The 15,426-nt window shown below is 50.2% G+C and overlaps 1 protein-coding gene across 1 annotated transcript in view; it reads right to left on the bottom strand.

Moving 5' to 3' along the window:
* Positions 1-8,121, bottom strand: part of madd (MAP-kinase activating death domain) — a 117,705-nt gene extending 109,584 nt beyond the window's left edge. The window contains exon 1 of the mRNA XM_070871679.1: positions 8,100-8,121. The gene's annotated coding sequence lies outside the window, so the exon portion shown is untranslated. The remainder of the gene's footprint in view (positions 1-8,099) is intronic.
* Between the last annotated feature and the right edge of the window lie 7,305 nt (positions 8,122-15,426).

Below are 15,426 nucleotides of genomic sequence, written 5' to 3' on the forward strand. Positions count from 1 at the left end.
AAGGTTGGCATGCAGGTACAGCAGGCGGTTAAGAAAGCAAATGGCATGTTGGCCTTCATAGCGAGGGGATTTGAGTACAGGGGCAGAGAGGTGTTACTACAGTTGTACAGGGCCTTGGTGAGGCCACACCTGGAGTACTGCGTACAGTTTTGGTCTCCTAACTTGAGGAAGGACATTCTTGCTATTGAGGGAGTGCAGCGAAGGTTCACCAGACTGATTCCCGGGATGGCGGGACTGGCATATCAAGAAAGACTGGATCCCAACTGGGCTTGTATTCACTAGAATTCAGAAGAATGAGAGGGGATCTCATAGAAACGTTTAAAATTCTGACGGGTTTAAACAGTTTAGATGAAGGAAGAATGTTCCCAATGTTGGGGAAGTCCAGAACAAGGGGTCACAGTCTAAGGATAAGGGGTAAGCCATTTAGGACTGAGATGAGGAGAAACGTCTTCACCCAGAGAGTGGTGAACTTGTGGAATTCTCTCCCACAGAAAGTTGTTGAGGCCAATTCACTAAATATATTCAAAAAGGAGTGAGATGTAGTCCTTACTACTAGGGGGATCAAAGGGTATGGCGAGAAAGCAGGAATGGGGTACTGAAGTTGCATGTTCAGCCATGAACTCATTGAATGGTGGTGCAGGCTCGAAGGGCCGAATGGCCTACTCCTGCACCTATTTTCTATGTTTCTATGGATACATGCGCATCTCAGAAAGACACGAAGAGTGAAATATCATCAACTGTTGTACTGGCCATGCTTTACAATTCACACAATACATGCTCTGACCTCTCACATACACTGCCCATAGAGCACAGGCTAACACACAGGCCATTATACTGTACTGAGATCATCACTCCCCGCGGGGAGGGTTATTCCCCAGTACAGGGCTGGAGGAGAGAAGGACACTGCTCCCCGCGGGGATGGTTATCCCCAGTACAGGGCTCAGTGCAGTAGTGCTCTCTCAGTCACTGGAGGGTGGGTGACGCACTGAGCTCTCTACAGGAAGCAGGCCCCATTTCAAACGGTCTGGCATAAAACTGGTCTCAGTTCATTGGAACAGTTGATTTCCAAATGGGCAGCTGACAGATCGGATCACACCTCACGAACCCCATTGTGTCAATGCACAAGCAGGACTTGGCGACCATTTTGGAAAAATAACTGTGCAGAAGCACCGGCTCTACGTCAGGCAGACATACGGTTTGGGCTTTTCCAGCTGTGAGCAGGGATGTTTCACAGCGGCGTAAGGGCTCAAGTAGCATTTGTGAGTTCTTCCTTCGCCACCTAACAACATGGAGGCCAACTGCAGTGCCACAGCTCCTCCCTTGCCTGAAATCACCAATCTACTGACAACCACAGATCAAGTCCAAGATCTTGCTGGCCTGGCTCAGTGGAACAATCATTCTCTTTCACCAAGTGGGAGGGAGGAAATAAGGGGAGGAATCTTACTCTGCTTTAAGGTGATTTCTATCCTAGTATTTAAATCCCTCCTTCACCTTACCCCACCTGACCCCAGGAATCAGCATCCAACATTTAAACCCATCATCTCCCCGCACACCATTCTTAATTAAGTACTGCCATCGAGCTACCCATCCCCTACACCACACCAGCCATCACTTTTCCAGATACTATGGCTCTTCCATCTGTAACTCCCTCCTCATGCACTCTGGTTCACCACCCCCCTCACTGTATTCAGGTGCCTCCCAGTGCCCTGGGAGTGTTTGATAGGACAGTGTAGAGGCAGCTTTACTCTGTATCTAACCCCGTGCTGTACCTGCCCTGGGAGTGTTTGATGGGACAGTGTAAAGAGAGCTTTACTCTGTATCTAACCCGTGCTGTACCTGCCCTGGGAATGTTTGATGGGACAGTGCAGAGGGAGCTTTACTCTGTATCTAACCCCCTGTACCTGCCCTGGGAGTGTTTGATGGGACAGTGTAGAGGGAGCTTTACTCTGTATCTAACCCCGTGCTGTACCTGCCCTGGGAGTGTTTGATGGGACAGTGTAGAGGGAGCTTCACTCTGCATCTAATCCATGCTATACCTGAACTGGTAGTGCTCAACAGATACTGGATAAAAAGGCTTATGAATTTCCATTTGCCAGCATCCACAACCCTGCCCTCAATGAGTAAATCATTACCAATATATACCCATGGTGGTAAGACACAGAAATATTATTGGCGTAATTGCAATATGTGATCCAATAATTTGCAGCAAGAAAGAATTATAGACACCCATCCTTCAAATGACCTGGAATCGATTAGTGGAACAGTAACAGTAACCAAACTGCCAGTATTTACTCTAATTACTGCATTTCATAAATGGATTATCCCTGCAGTCGGAACGGGTGCAGAACGAGTACACTGGCTTAGACCCATCTGGGCAGGCGCTGGGCGAGGCAGGCACGGGTGGGCAGGGCAGGCTGGCGCGAGGCGGGGCCGGGCACGGCACAGTGTCTGCACAACAACTCCTCGGTCACAAGGAATTTCCAAATTAGTTCAGCTTAGCTGACAAATAGGTGAATCCAGAAGGATTTACTCTGGCATTCTGCATGGAAAGCAATAAAAATATTCTCCAATTCCTCGTCTTCTGTCATTGCTCTCGTCACTGCAAGAGAAATGCAGGGAACAGCACCAACTCTTGTAGATGGCCTTCTTTGACCTTATAAAGGCCTTTGGCACTTAACCGCGGGGGACTATGGTGCATCCTCCTCAGTTTCAGCTGCCCCCAAAAGTTTGTCACCATCCTCCGCCTGCTCTACAACGAATTGCAAGCCGTGATCCTTACCAACGGATCCACCACAGACCCAATCCACGTCCGGACCGGGGTCAAGCAGGGCTGCATCATCACCTCAACCCTCTTCTTAATCTTCCTCACTGCAATGCTCTACCTCACACTCGACAAGCTCCCAGCTGGAGTGGAACTAGAGAACCAGTGGGAACCTGTTCAACTTTCGTTGCCTCCAGGCCAGGTCCAAGACCGCCCCATCCTCAGTACGCGGACGATGCTTGCGTCTGCGCACATTGAGGCTGAACTCCAAGCCATCGTCAACATATTCACGGAGGCGTACGAAAGCATGGGTGTTGCACTAAACATCCATAAGAAAAAGATCCTCCACCAACCTGACCCCGCCACATACACTGCCATCCAGTCATCAAGATCCATAAATATTCTCGAGTTCTTTGAGGATGTAACGAACAGGGTGGATAAAGGGGTGTATTTGCACTTCAGGAAGGCATTTGAAAAGGTGCCACATAAAAGGTTACTGCACACGATAAAAGTTCACGGGGTTGGGGGTAATATATTACCATGGATAGAGGATTGGCTAACTAACAGAGAGTCGGGATAAATGGTTAATTCTCGGGTTGGCAATCAGTAACTAGTGGGGTGCCGCGGGGATCAGTGCTGGGACCCCAACTATTTACAATCTATATTAACGACTTGGATGAAGGGACTGAGTGTAACATAGCCAAGTTTGCTGGCGATACAAAGATGGGAAGAAAAGCAATGTGTGAGGAGGACACAAAAATCAGCAAAAGGATATAGACATAGAAACATAGAAAATAGGTGCAGGAGTAGGCCATTCGGTCCTTCGAGCCTGCACCACGATTCAATAAGATCATGGCTGATCATTCACCTCAGTACCCCTTTCCTGCTTTCTCGCCATACCCCTTGATCCCTTTAGCCGTAAGGGCCATATCTAACACCCTCTTGAATATATCCAATGAACTGGCATCAACAACTCTCTGCGGTAGGGAATTCCACAGGTTAACAACTCTGAGTGAAGAAGTTTCTCCTCATCTCAGTCCTAAATGGCTTACCCCTTATCCTTAAACTGTGTCCCCTGGTTCTGGACTTCCCCAACATCAGGAACATTCTTCCTGCATCTAACGTGTCCAGTCCCATCAGAATTTTATATGTTTCTATGAGATCCCTTCTCATCCTTCTAAACTCCAGTGAATAAAGGCCCAGTCGATCCAATCTCTCCTCATATGACAGTCCAGCCATCCCAGGAATCAGTCTGGTGAACCTTTGCTGCACTCCCTCAATAGCAAGAACATCCTTCCTCAGATTAGGAGAACAAAACTAAACACAATATTCCAGGTGAGGCCTCGCTAAGGCCTGGTACAACTGCAGTAAGGTCTCCCTGCTCTTATACTCAAAACCCCGAGCTATGAAGGCCAACATACCATTTGCCTTCTTCACCGCCTGCTGTACCTGTATGCCAACTTTCAATGACCGATGAACCATGATACCCAGGTCTCGTTGCACCTCCCCTTTTCCTAATCTGCCACCATTCAGATAATATTCTGCCTGTGTGTTTTTGCCACCAAAGTGAATAACCTCACATTTATCCACATTATACTGCATCTGCCATGCATTTGCCCACTCACCTAACCTGTCCAAGTCACCCTGCAGCCTCTTAGCATCCTCCTCACAGCTCACACCGCCACCCAGTTTAGTGCCATCTGCAAACTTGGAGATATTACACTCAATTCCTTCATCCAAATCATTAATGTATATTGTAAATAGCTGGGGTCCCAGCACTGAGCCCTGTGGCACCCCACTAGTCACTGCCTGCCATTCTGAAAAGGATCCGTTTATCCCAACTCTCTGCTTCCTGTTTGCCAAACAGTTCTCTATCCACATCAGTACATTACCCCCAATACCACGTGCTTTAATTTTGCACACCAATCTCTTGTGTGGGACCTTGTCAAAAGCCTTTTGAAAGTCCAAATACACCACATCCACTGGTTCTCCCTTGTCTACTCTACTAGTTACATTCTCAAAAAATTCCAGAAGATTTGTCAAGCAGGATTTCCCTTTCACAAATCCATGTTGACTTGGACCGATCCTGTCACTGCTTTCCAAATGCGCTGCTATTTCATCTTTAATAATTGATTCCAACATTTTCCCCACGACTGATGTCAGGCTAACCGGTCTATAATTACCCGTTTTCTCTCTCTCTCCTTTCTTAAAAAGTGGTGTTACATTAGCTACCCTCCAGTCCATAGGAACTGATCCAGAGTCGAAAGACTGTTGGAAAATGATCACCAATGCGTCCACTATTTCTAGGGCCACTTCCTTAAGTACTCTGGGATGCAGACCATCAGGCCCCTGGGATTTATCGGCCTTCAAGCCCATCAATTTCTCGAACACAATTTCACACCTAATAAGGCTATCCCTTCAGTTCCTCCTTCTCACTAGACCCTCGGTTCCCTAGTACATCCGGAAGGTTATTTGTGTCTTCCTTCATGAAGACAGAACCAAAGTATTTGTTCAACTGGTCTGCCATTTCTTTGTTCCCCATTATAAATTCACCTGAATCTGACTGCAAGGGACCTACATTTGTCTTCACTAATCTTTTTCTCTTCAAATATCAATAGAAGCTTTTGCAGTCAGCTTTTATGTTCTCGGCAAGCTTCCTCTCATATTCCATTTTCCCCCTCCTAATTAAACCCTTTGTATTCCTCTGCTGAATTCTAAATTTCTCCCAGTCCTCAGGTTTGCTGCTTTTTCTGGCCAATTTATACGCCACTTCCTTGGATTTAACACTGTCCTTAATTTCCCTTGTTAGCCACGGTTGAGCCACCTTCCCTGTTTTATTTTTACTCCAGACAGGGATGTACAATTGTTGAAGTTCATCCATGTGATCTTTAAATGTTTGCCATTGCCTATCTACCGTCAACCCTTTAAGTATTATTCACCAGCCTATTCTAGCCAATTCATGTCTTATACCATCGAAGTTACCGTTCCTTAAGTTCAGGACCCTAGTCTCTGAATTAGCTGTGTCACCCTCCATCTTAATAAAGAATTCTACCATATTATGGTCACTCTTCCCCAAGGGGCCTCGCACAACAAGATTGTTAATTAGTCCTTTCTCATTACACATTACCCAATCTAGGATGTCCAGCCCTCTAGTTGGTTCCTCGACATATTGGTTCAGAAAACCATCCGTAATACACTCCAGGAAATCCTCCTCCACCGCATTGCTAACAGTTTGGTTAGCCCAGTCTATATGTAGATTAAAGTCGCCCATTATAACTGCTGTATCTTTATTGCACGCATCCCTAATATCTTGTTTGATGCTGCCCCCAACCTCACTACTACTGTTTGGTGGTCTGTACACAACTCCCACTTGCGTTTTCTGCCTTTTGGTAATCCGCAGCCCCACCCATACTGATTCCACATCATCCAAGCGAATGTCCTTCCTTACTATTGCGTTAATTTCCTCTTAAACCAGCAACGCTACCCCACCTCCTTTTCCTTTCTGTCTATCCTTCCTGAATGTTGAATACCCCTGGATGTTGAGTTCCCAACCTTGGTCACCCTGGAGCCATGCCTCCATGATGCCAATTACATTAATTAATTGCTGCCTATGCAGTTAATTCGTCCACCTTATTACAAATACTCCTCACATTGAGGCACAGAGCCTTCAGGCTTGTCTTTTTAACAAACTTTGTCCTTTTAGAATTTTGCTGCAATGTGGCCCTTTTTGATTTTTGCCTTGGGTTTCTCTGCCCTCCACTTTTACTTTTCTTCTTTCTATCTTTTGCTTCTGCCCCCATTCTACTTCCCTCTGTCTCCCTGCATAGGTGCCCATCCCCCTGCCATATTAGTTTAACTCCTCCCCAACACCACTAGCAAGCACTCTGCCTAGGACATTGGTTCCGGTCCTGCCCAAGTGCAGACCGTCCGGTTTGTATTGGTCCCACCTCACCCAGAACCGGTTCCAATGTCCCAGGAATTTGAATCCCTCCCTTCTGCACCACTCAAGCCACGTATTCATCTGAGCTATCCTGCGATTCCTACTCTGACTAGCACGTGGCACTGGTAGCAATCCTAAGATTACTACTTTTGAGGTCCTACTTTTTAATTTAACTCCTAGCTCCCTAAATCCAGCTTGTAAGACCTCATCCCGTTTTTTACCTATATCGTTGGTACCTATATACACCACGACAACTGGCTGTTCACCCTCCCCCTTCAAAATGTCCTGCACCCGCTCCGAGACATCCTTGACCCTTGCACCAGGGAGGCAACATACCATCCTGCAGTCTCAATTACGGCCGGAGAAACGTCTATCTATTCCCCTTACAATAGAATCCCCTACCACTATAGTTTTCTCACTCTTTTTCCTGCCCTCCTGTGCAGCAGAACCACCCACGGTGCCATGGACCTGGCTGCTGCTGCTGCCCTGCCGACTCATTCCCCCCCCCCACAACATCACCCAAGGCAGTGTAAATTTTTTGCAGGGGGATGATTGGCTAAGTGAGTGGGCAAGAATTTGGCAGATGGAGTATAATGTTGGAAAGTGTGAGACAATGCACTTTGGCAGAAAAAAAATCAAAGAACAAGTTATTATTTAAATGGAGAAAGATTGCAAAGTGCCACAGTATACAGAGGGACCTGCAGATACTTGTGCATGAAACACAAAAGGATAGTATGCAGATACAGCAAGTGATCAGGAAGGTCAATGGAATCTTGGCCTTTATTGCAAAGGGGATGGAGAATAAAAGCAGGGAAGTCTTGCTACAGCTATATAAGTTATTGGTGAGGCCACACCTGGAATACTGCGTGCAGTTTTGGTTTCCATATTTATGAAAGGATATACTTGCTTTGGAGGCAGTTCAGAGAAGGTTCACTAGGTTGATTCCGGGAATGAGGGGCCTGACTTATGAGGAAAGGTTGAGTAGGTTGGGCCTCTACTCATTGGAATTCAGAAGAATGAGAGGTGATCTTACCAAAACGTTTAAGATTATGAGGGGGCTTGACAAGGTGGATGCAGAGAGGATGTTTCCACTGATGGGGAGACAAGAACTAGAGGGTACGATCTTAGAATAAGGGGCCGCCCATTTAAAACAGAGCGGAGGAGAAATTTCTTCTCTCAGAGGGTTGTAAATCTGTGGAAATCGCTGCCTCAGGAAGCTGTGGAAGCCGGGACATTGAATAAATTTAAGACAGAAAGACAATTTCTTAAACGATAAGGGGATAAGGGGTTATGGGGAGCGGGCAGGGAAGTGGAGCTGAGTCCATGATCATATTAAATGGCGGAGCAGGCTCGAGGGGCCATAAGGCCTATTCCTGTTCCTATTTCTTATGTTCTTACGTTCTTATCCACGGCGCGGCCTCGGACAACGTGGACCACTTTCCATACCTCAGGAGCATATTATCAGGTTCAACACCGCCTCCAGTGCGCCAGCGCAGCCGTCGGCCACCTGAGGAAGAGTGTGTTTGAAGATCAAGCCCTCAAATCTGGCAGCAAGCTTATGGCCTACAGGGCTGTAGTGATACCCACCCTCCTGTATGGCTCAGAGACGTGGACCATATACAGTAGACACTTCATGTCACTGGAGAAATACCATCAACTATGTCTCCGCAAGATCCTGCAAATCCCCTGCGAGGACAGACGCATCAACGTTATGTGTTCTCGATCAGGGCAACAATCCCAGCATCGAAGCACTGACCACACTTTATCAGCTCCGTTGGGCGGGCCACATTGTCCGCATGCTCAACACAAGACTCCCAAAGCAAGCTCGGAACTCCTACACGGCAAGCGATCCCCAGGTGGGAGGAGGAAACATTTCAAGGACCACCCTCAAAGCCTCCCTGATAAAATGCAACATCCCCACTGACACCTGAGAGTCCCTGGCCAAGGACCGCCCTAAGTGGAGGAAGTGCATCCGGGAGGGCGTTGAGCACCTCGAGTCTCGTCGCCGAGAGCATGCAGAAACCAAGCTCAGGCAGCGGAAGGAGCATGCAGCAAACCTGTCCCACCCACCCTTTCCTTCAACCACTGTCTGTCCCACCTGTGACAGAAACTGTAATTCCCATATTGGACTGTTCAGTCACCTGAGAACTCACTTTTAGAGTGGAAGCAAGTCTTCCTCGATTTCGAGGGACTGCCTATGATGATGACGACCAAATACTTTCAACGTTACCTTGCTGCTAAGTAAACACACTGTGCTGTACAACCAAACACGTCTGCCACACCCAATCTGCAGCTGTTAGCTGCAGCTCCGCAAACACACGCCAGTGGGAATTAGCCCCAGTACAAGGCAGGGCAGGGTGACTAAAGAACCAAAGTCTTGGATTTATATAGCGTCTTTCACGGCCACCGGACATGTCAAAGCACTTTACAACCAATGAAGGTGGAGTGTAGTCACTGTTGTAACATGGGAAATGCAGCAGCCAATTAGCACATAGCAAGCTCCCGCAAACAGCAATGTGATAGTCACCAGATAATCTGTTTTTGTTCTCTTGATTGAGGGATAAATATTGGCCAGGACACCGGGGATAACATACATAAGAACATAAAAATTAGGAACAGGAGTAGGCCATCTAGCCCCTCGCGCCTGCTCCGCCACTCAAGATCATGGCTGATCTGGCCGTGGACTCAGCTCCACTTACCCGCCCGCTCCCCATAACCCTTAATTCCCTTATTGGTTAAAAATCTATCGATCTGTGATTTGAATACATTCAATGAGCTAGCCTCAACTGCTTCCCTGGGCAGAGAATTCCACAGATTCACAACCCCCTGGGAGAAGAAAATCCTTCTCAACTCGGTTTTAAATTGGCTCCCCCGTATTTTGAGGCTGTGCCCCCTAGTTCTAGTCTCCCCGACCAGTGGAAACAACCTCTCTGCCTCTATCTTGTCTGTCCCTTTCATGATTTTAAATGTGTCTATAAGATCACCCCTCATCCTTCTGAACTCCAACGAGTAAAGACCCAGTCTACTCAATCTATCATCATAAGATAACCCCCTCATCTCCGGAATCAGCCTAGTGAATTGTCTCGGTACACCTTCCAAAGCCAGTATATCCTTCCTTAAGTAAGGTGACCAAAACTGCACGCAGTACTCCAGGTGCGGCCTCACCAATACCCTGTACAGTTGCAGCAGGACCTCCCTGCTTTTGTACTCCATCCCTCTCGCAATGAAGGCCAACATTCCATTCGCCTTCCTGATTACCTGCTGCACCTGCAAACTAACTTTTTGGGACGTGCTCCTCGCGGTAGAGGATCCCGCTGACCTGCGGAGGATGCGTGAGTGCCAGGAGATTTACTCGGCCGCGTCCTCCGCCAGGATCAACTGGGAGAAATGTTCCGGACTCCTGGTGGGTCAGTGGCGGGTGGACTCCCTGCCGGAGGAGCTCAGGCCTTTTGCCTGGAGCACGACCCATCTCCTCTATCTGGGAGTCTACCTTAGCCCCGACGAGGGAGCCTGGCCAGCGAACTGGCAGGAGCTGGAGGCCAAGGTCGCCGCTCGCCTAGGGCGCTGGACAGGACTGCTCCGAGTGCTGTCCTACAGGGGTCGAGCGCTAGTCATAAACCAGCTGGTGGCCGCAATGTTGTGGTACCGGCTGGTCACTTTGACCCCTCCCCCTGCGTTTGTCGCCAAGATACAGAAGAAGCTGGTGGACTTCTTCTGGAACAACAGGAAGCACTGGGTCTCTGCTGCGGTCTTGAGTCTCCCGCTCGAGGAGGGCGGTCAGTCGTTGGTGTGCGTCAGCGCCCAGATCGCGACTTTCCGTCTTCAGACCCTGCAGAGATACCTTTACGTCGAGCCCCCTCCTAGGTGGTGCGCTCTGGCGACGTATTTCTTCCGCCAGCAGCGCGACCTCAACTACGACACGCAGCTCCTGTTTGTGAACTTGGGGGGTGTCAGGACCGCCCTCCGGGAGCTGCCTGTCTTTTACAGGGACCTCATCAGGGTCTGGAACAAAGTCTCCACCAAGCGCAGCTCTCCGCCGGCTGGAGTGGCGGCTGTCCTGCAGGAGCCGCTGCTCAGGAATCCGTACCTCCACGACCGAGGTTTTATGTGGCGGTCGGAAGAGAGGGCTGTGGCTGGTGAGGTGACCAGGGTCAGGGACCTGCTCGATGGCGGAGGAGCGGGCTGGATGGCGCCAGACACGCTGGCGCGGCGCCTAAATTCTGCCAACGTCCGCCACGCGGCCGATGCCATCGAGTCGCTAAAAACAGCTCCGTTAGGCGCATCGAGGAGGCTCAAGCACGTGGGGAGATCCCGTCCGAACTGACCCCTGTCCGGACGGAATTCCTCATCGGCGCCAAACCCCAGAACCTCCCTCGGGGCCCGGCGCCTCACAACTTGAGCCGCCTCGGGGAAATCCCCTCCATGCCTTTCAGTTCCGCGCGGAGGGGTTTCTTGTACGGGCTGCTCCTGCACACTCTCAACTTTGCCATCCTCGCCTGCCGTCCGGACACGCCATGGCGTACCATCTTGCCGTCCGGAGGAGGCGGGGGTCCCCAATGGAGGGCACTCTACGCAGGGGTCCTCCCACTATTCATCGGGGACTTGGCCTGGAGGGTGGTGCACGGAGCAGTGCCGTGCAACAAATTTTTAAGTCGGTTCACGGACTCCCAGGCCGCCTGCAATTTCTGCGGTCTGGAGGAGTCCGTGTTCCATGTTTTTATTGAGTGCACAAGGTTGCAGCCCCTGTTCCATTATTTGAAGGGGCTGCTCCTGAAATTCTGGCTGCACTTCAGTCCCACTCTCCTGATCTCTGGGCACCTTGTGCGGAGGGGAGCGGGTAGGTCTGAGGGCCTCCTCGTAGGACTGCTCCTGGGCACGGCCAAGGGTGCCATCAGCCGGTCCAGGCAGCGGGCGGTCGAGGGGGTCGTTCAACCTGACTGCCTGCCTCTCTTCCGCTCTTACATCCGGTCCAGGGTGTCCTTGGAGATGGAGCACGCGGTGTCCACCGGTACGCTCGCGGCCTTCCGCGAGAGGTGGGCACCGGAGGGACTGGAGTGCATCATCACGCCCGGCAACCAAATTTTAATTTGATTTACGTTTTAAAGTTTAATTTGTTTTAATTGCCGGTGCTTTTAGTGTCCCCCTCTCCTTTTATAGGGGGCACTGGAAAAAGGAAAAATTTGATTTTAGTGCCCAAAAGAAAAAAAAAAAAGGGCCTTGTAAATGTCTGGTGTGTCATCCAGGTCGGGTGGCACGGATAAATGTTTTATGTTTTGCAGGTAGACTCTAAAAGAGTTTCATGCAATAGGAGGTGGGTGTAGTGGATTGACCCATCCACCTCCACGGAGGTGTGGGGTTGCTGACCCATCCACCTCCATGGCACGAACCTGGTATTGCAGTACTTCCAGGAACGGTGCAGTGGCTCTCGGCCTTTTGGCTAAGAGCATTGGCGCAGAGTGATCCTTGATGTGTGCAAGGTGACCTCTGGCGTTTGTGATTTGACAAAGAATTGGAAAGATTGGCTACGAATAAAAAAAAAAATTCATGCACAAGGACCCCCAGGTCCCTCTGCACCGCAGTATGTTGTAATTTCTCCCCATTCAAATAATATTCCCTTTTACTGTTTTTTTTCCCCAACGCCCCTGCTGTTCTTCGATATAGGGCCATGGGAGCTTTTACATCCACCTGAGAGGACAGACGGGGCCTCGGTTTAACGTCTCATCCGAAAGACGGCCCCTCCGACAGTGCGACGTACCCTCGGCACTGCACTGGGAGTATCAGCCTAGATTTATGTGCTCAAGTCCCTGGAGTGAGACCTGAACCCACTGCCTTCTGACTCAGAGGTGAGAAGAGCCGAGAGCTTTCTCAGCCCACGATGTAGACTGCGGGTCTGAGTGCAGGAATACTGTCCGCTCTCACTGCCATGTGTAAAGTGCAACTGACAGGAAGCTGAGAACAGGCTCAACACAAAGTAGGAAACGACTAAAACAGGATGCAGGCAGCGTTGTAAGTGAGAGATTACACAATCTTCAGGAAGCTGCTGCAATCGCAAGCAGTTATTTCATGAGCACTGGCTCCATGATGTGACCCCCACACAACAGGTCTCAACTGAACTGTGTGTGCCTTTTCAGCAGCATCCATCACAGACCCGGACACCCGGAATATCAGTTAATCCCAATGTCCATCACAGATCCGTACACCCGGATATCAGTTAATCCCAATGTCCATCCAGACCTGTACACCCGGATACAGGTACGTCTGGTCTCCAGTCGTCTTGGATCCCCTTGCCATTGGACCAAGACCTTGCTCTGCTAAGCCCGTGTGGTAGCTGGTGTGCAATGGCCACCCCACGTTAAAAGAACTCACGCACAGGCATCTTCCACCCTTCAAAATGAAGTTCGGGACCTGGAACGTCAGGACCCTCATGGACAACTCCAACAGCGACAGACCGGAATGCCATACCGCCATCGTTGCCCATGAACTTAGACGCTTTGACATCGATATCGCTACCCTAAGTGAGACCCTCATCATCATCATCTGCAGTCCCTCGAAATCGAGGAAGACTTTTTTCCACTCCTGAAGTGAGTTCTGTGGTGGCTGAACAGTCCAATACGAGAGCCACAGACTCTGTCACAGATGGGACAGACAGTCGTTGAGGGAAGGGGTGGGTGGGACTGGTTTGCCACGTGCTCTTTCCGCTGCCTGCGCTTGACCTCTGCACGCTCTCGGTGTTGAGACTCAAAGTGCTCAGCGCCCTCCCGGATACACTTTGTCCACAGAGGGCGGTCTTTGGCCAAGGACTCCCAGGTATCTAGCATTTCCGCTGCCCACCTTTGGCTCGTTTGTCGCAAAGGAGCTCCGCATAGAGCACTTGCTTTGGGAGTCTCGTGTCTGGCATGCGGACTGTGTGGCCTGCCCAGCGGAGCTGATCGAGTGTGGTCAGTGCTTCAATGCTGGGGATGTTAGCCTGGACGAGAACACTGATGTTGGTGTGTCTATCCTCCCAGGGGATTTGCAGGATCTTGCAGAGACATCGTTGGTGATATATCTCCAGCAACTTTAGGTGTCTTCTGTACATCGTCCATGCCTCAGATCCATACAGGAGGATGGGTATTACTACAGCCCTGTAGACCATGAGCTTGGTGGTAGATTTGAGGGCCTGGTCTTCGAACACTCTTTTCCTCAGGGGCCGAAGGCGGAAAAAGCGAGACCCGACAGGCAATGGAAGGCCAGCTCAAGGAACAAGGTGGAGGTTACACCTTCTTCTGGAAAGGCAAACCAGAGGAAGAACATCGCCTCCATGGAGTTGGTTTCGCCATCAAGAACAATCTGGTCGACCGCCTCAGAGACTCGCCCTGCGAGATTAGCGAATGCCTCATGACTCTCCAGCTCACCCTATCCCGGAAACAATGTGCCACAGGTATCAGTGCGTACGCCCCAACGCTCGACGCAACAGAGGAGGCCAATGAAGAATTCTACTCCAGCCTCAAACAATCCTTGTTCCGCATCCCTATGGACGACAAACTGATCCTCCTCAGCGACTTCAATGCCAGAGTCGGTAAGGACTATAGGCCTCTGGGGAGGTGTGATTGGCAGAGAGGGTGTAGGGAAAACCAACTCCAGCGGTACCCTGCTCCTGACAAAATGCCGAGAACACGACCTTGTCATCACCCAGACCTTGTTCCGCCAAAGGGACAAGTACAAGGCATCGTGGCAACACCCTCGCTCCAAGCACTGGCACCTGCTTGACTAAGTCATCGTCTAAGCCAGGGATCGCAAGGATGTCGCAAGTATCAGTGGTGATGTCGCACTTTATCAGGGAGGCTTGGAGGGTGTCCTTGTAGCATTTCTGCTGCCCACCTTTGGCTCGTTTGCCGTGAAGGAGCTCCGCATAGAGCACTTGCTTTAGGAGTCTCGTATCTGGCATGCGAACAATGTAGCCTGCCCAGCGAAGCTGATCGAGTGTGGTCAGTGCTTCAATACTGGGGATGTTAGCCTGGACGAGAACACTGATGTTGGTGTGTCTATCCTCCCAGGGGATATGCAGGATCTTGCGGAGACATCATTGGTGATATATCTCCAGCGACTTGAGGTGTCTTCTATACATCGTCCATGTCTCTGAGCCATACAGGAGGGCGGGTATTACTGCAGCCCTGTAGACCAGGAGTTTGGTGGTAGATTTGAGGTCCAAGACCGCCCCATCCTCTGTCATCGAGCTACAGTACACGGACGACACTCGTGTCTGCGCACATTGAGGCTGAACTCCAAGCCACCTTCACCGAGGCGTACGAAAGCATGGGCTTTACACTAAACATCCGTAAGGCAAAGGTCCTCCACCAACCTGGCCCCGCCACACAGCACTGTCCCCGGTCATCAAAATCCATGGCATGGCCCTGGACAATGTGGACCACTTTCCATACCTTGGGAGCCTACTATCAGCAAGGGCAGACATCGACGGCGAGGTCCAACACCGCCTCCAGTGTGCCAGCGCAGCCTTCGGTCGCCTGAGGAAAAGTGTTCAAAGACCAGGCCCTCAAATCTGGCACCAAGCTCATGGTCTACAGGGCTGTAGTAATGCCCGCCCTCCTGTATGGCTCAGAGATATGGACCATATACAGTAGACATCTCAAATCACTGGAGAAATACCGCAAGATCCTTCAAAACCCCTGGGAGGATAGACGTCAGTGACTTCGATCAGGCCAACATCCCCAGCATCGAAGCACTG

Source organism: Pristiophorus japonicus, unplaced genomic scaffold, assembly GCF_044704955.1.
Source record: "Pristiophorus japonicus isolate sPriJap1 unplaced genomic scaffold, sPriJap1.hap1 HAP1_SCAFFOLD_274, whole genome shotgun sequence".
Taxonomy (NCBI): Eukaryota; Metazoa; Chordata; class Chondrichthyes; family Pristiophoridae; genus Pristiophorus; species Pristiophorus japonicus.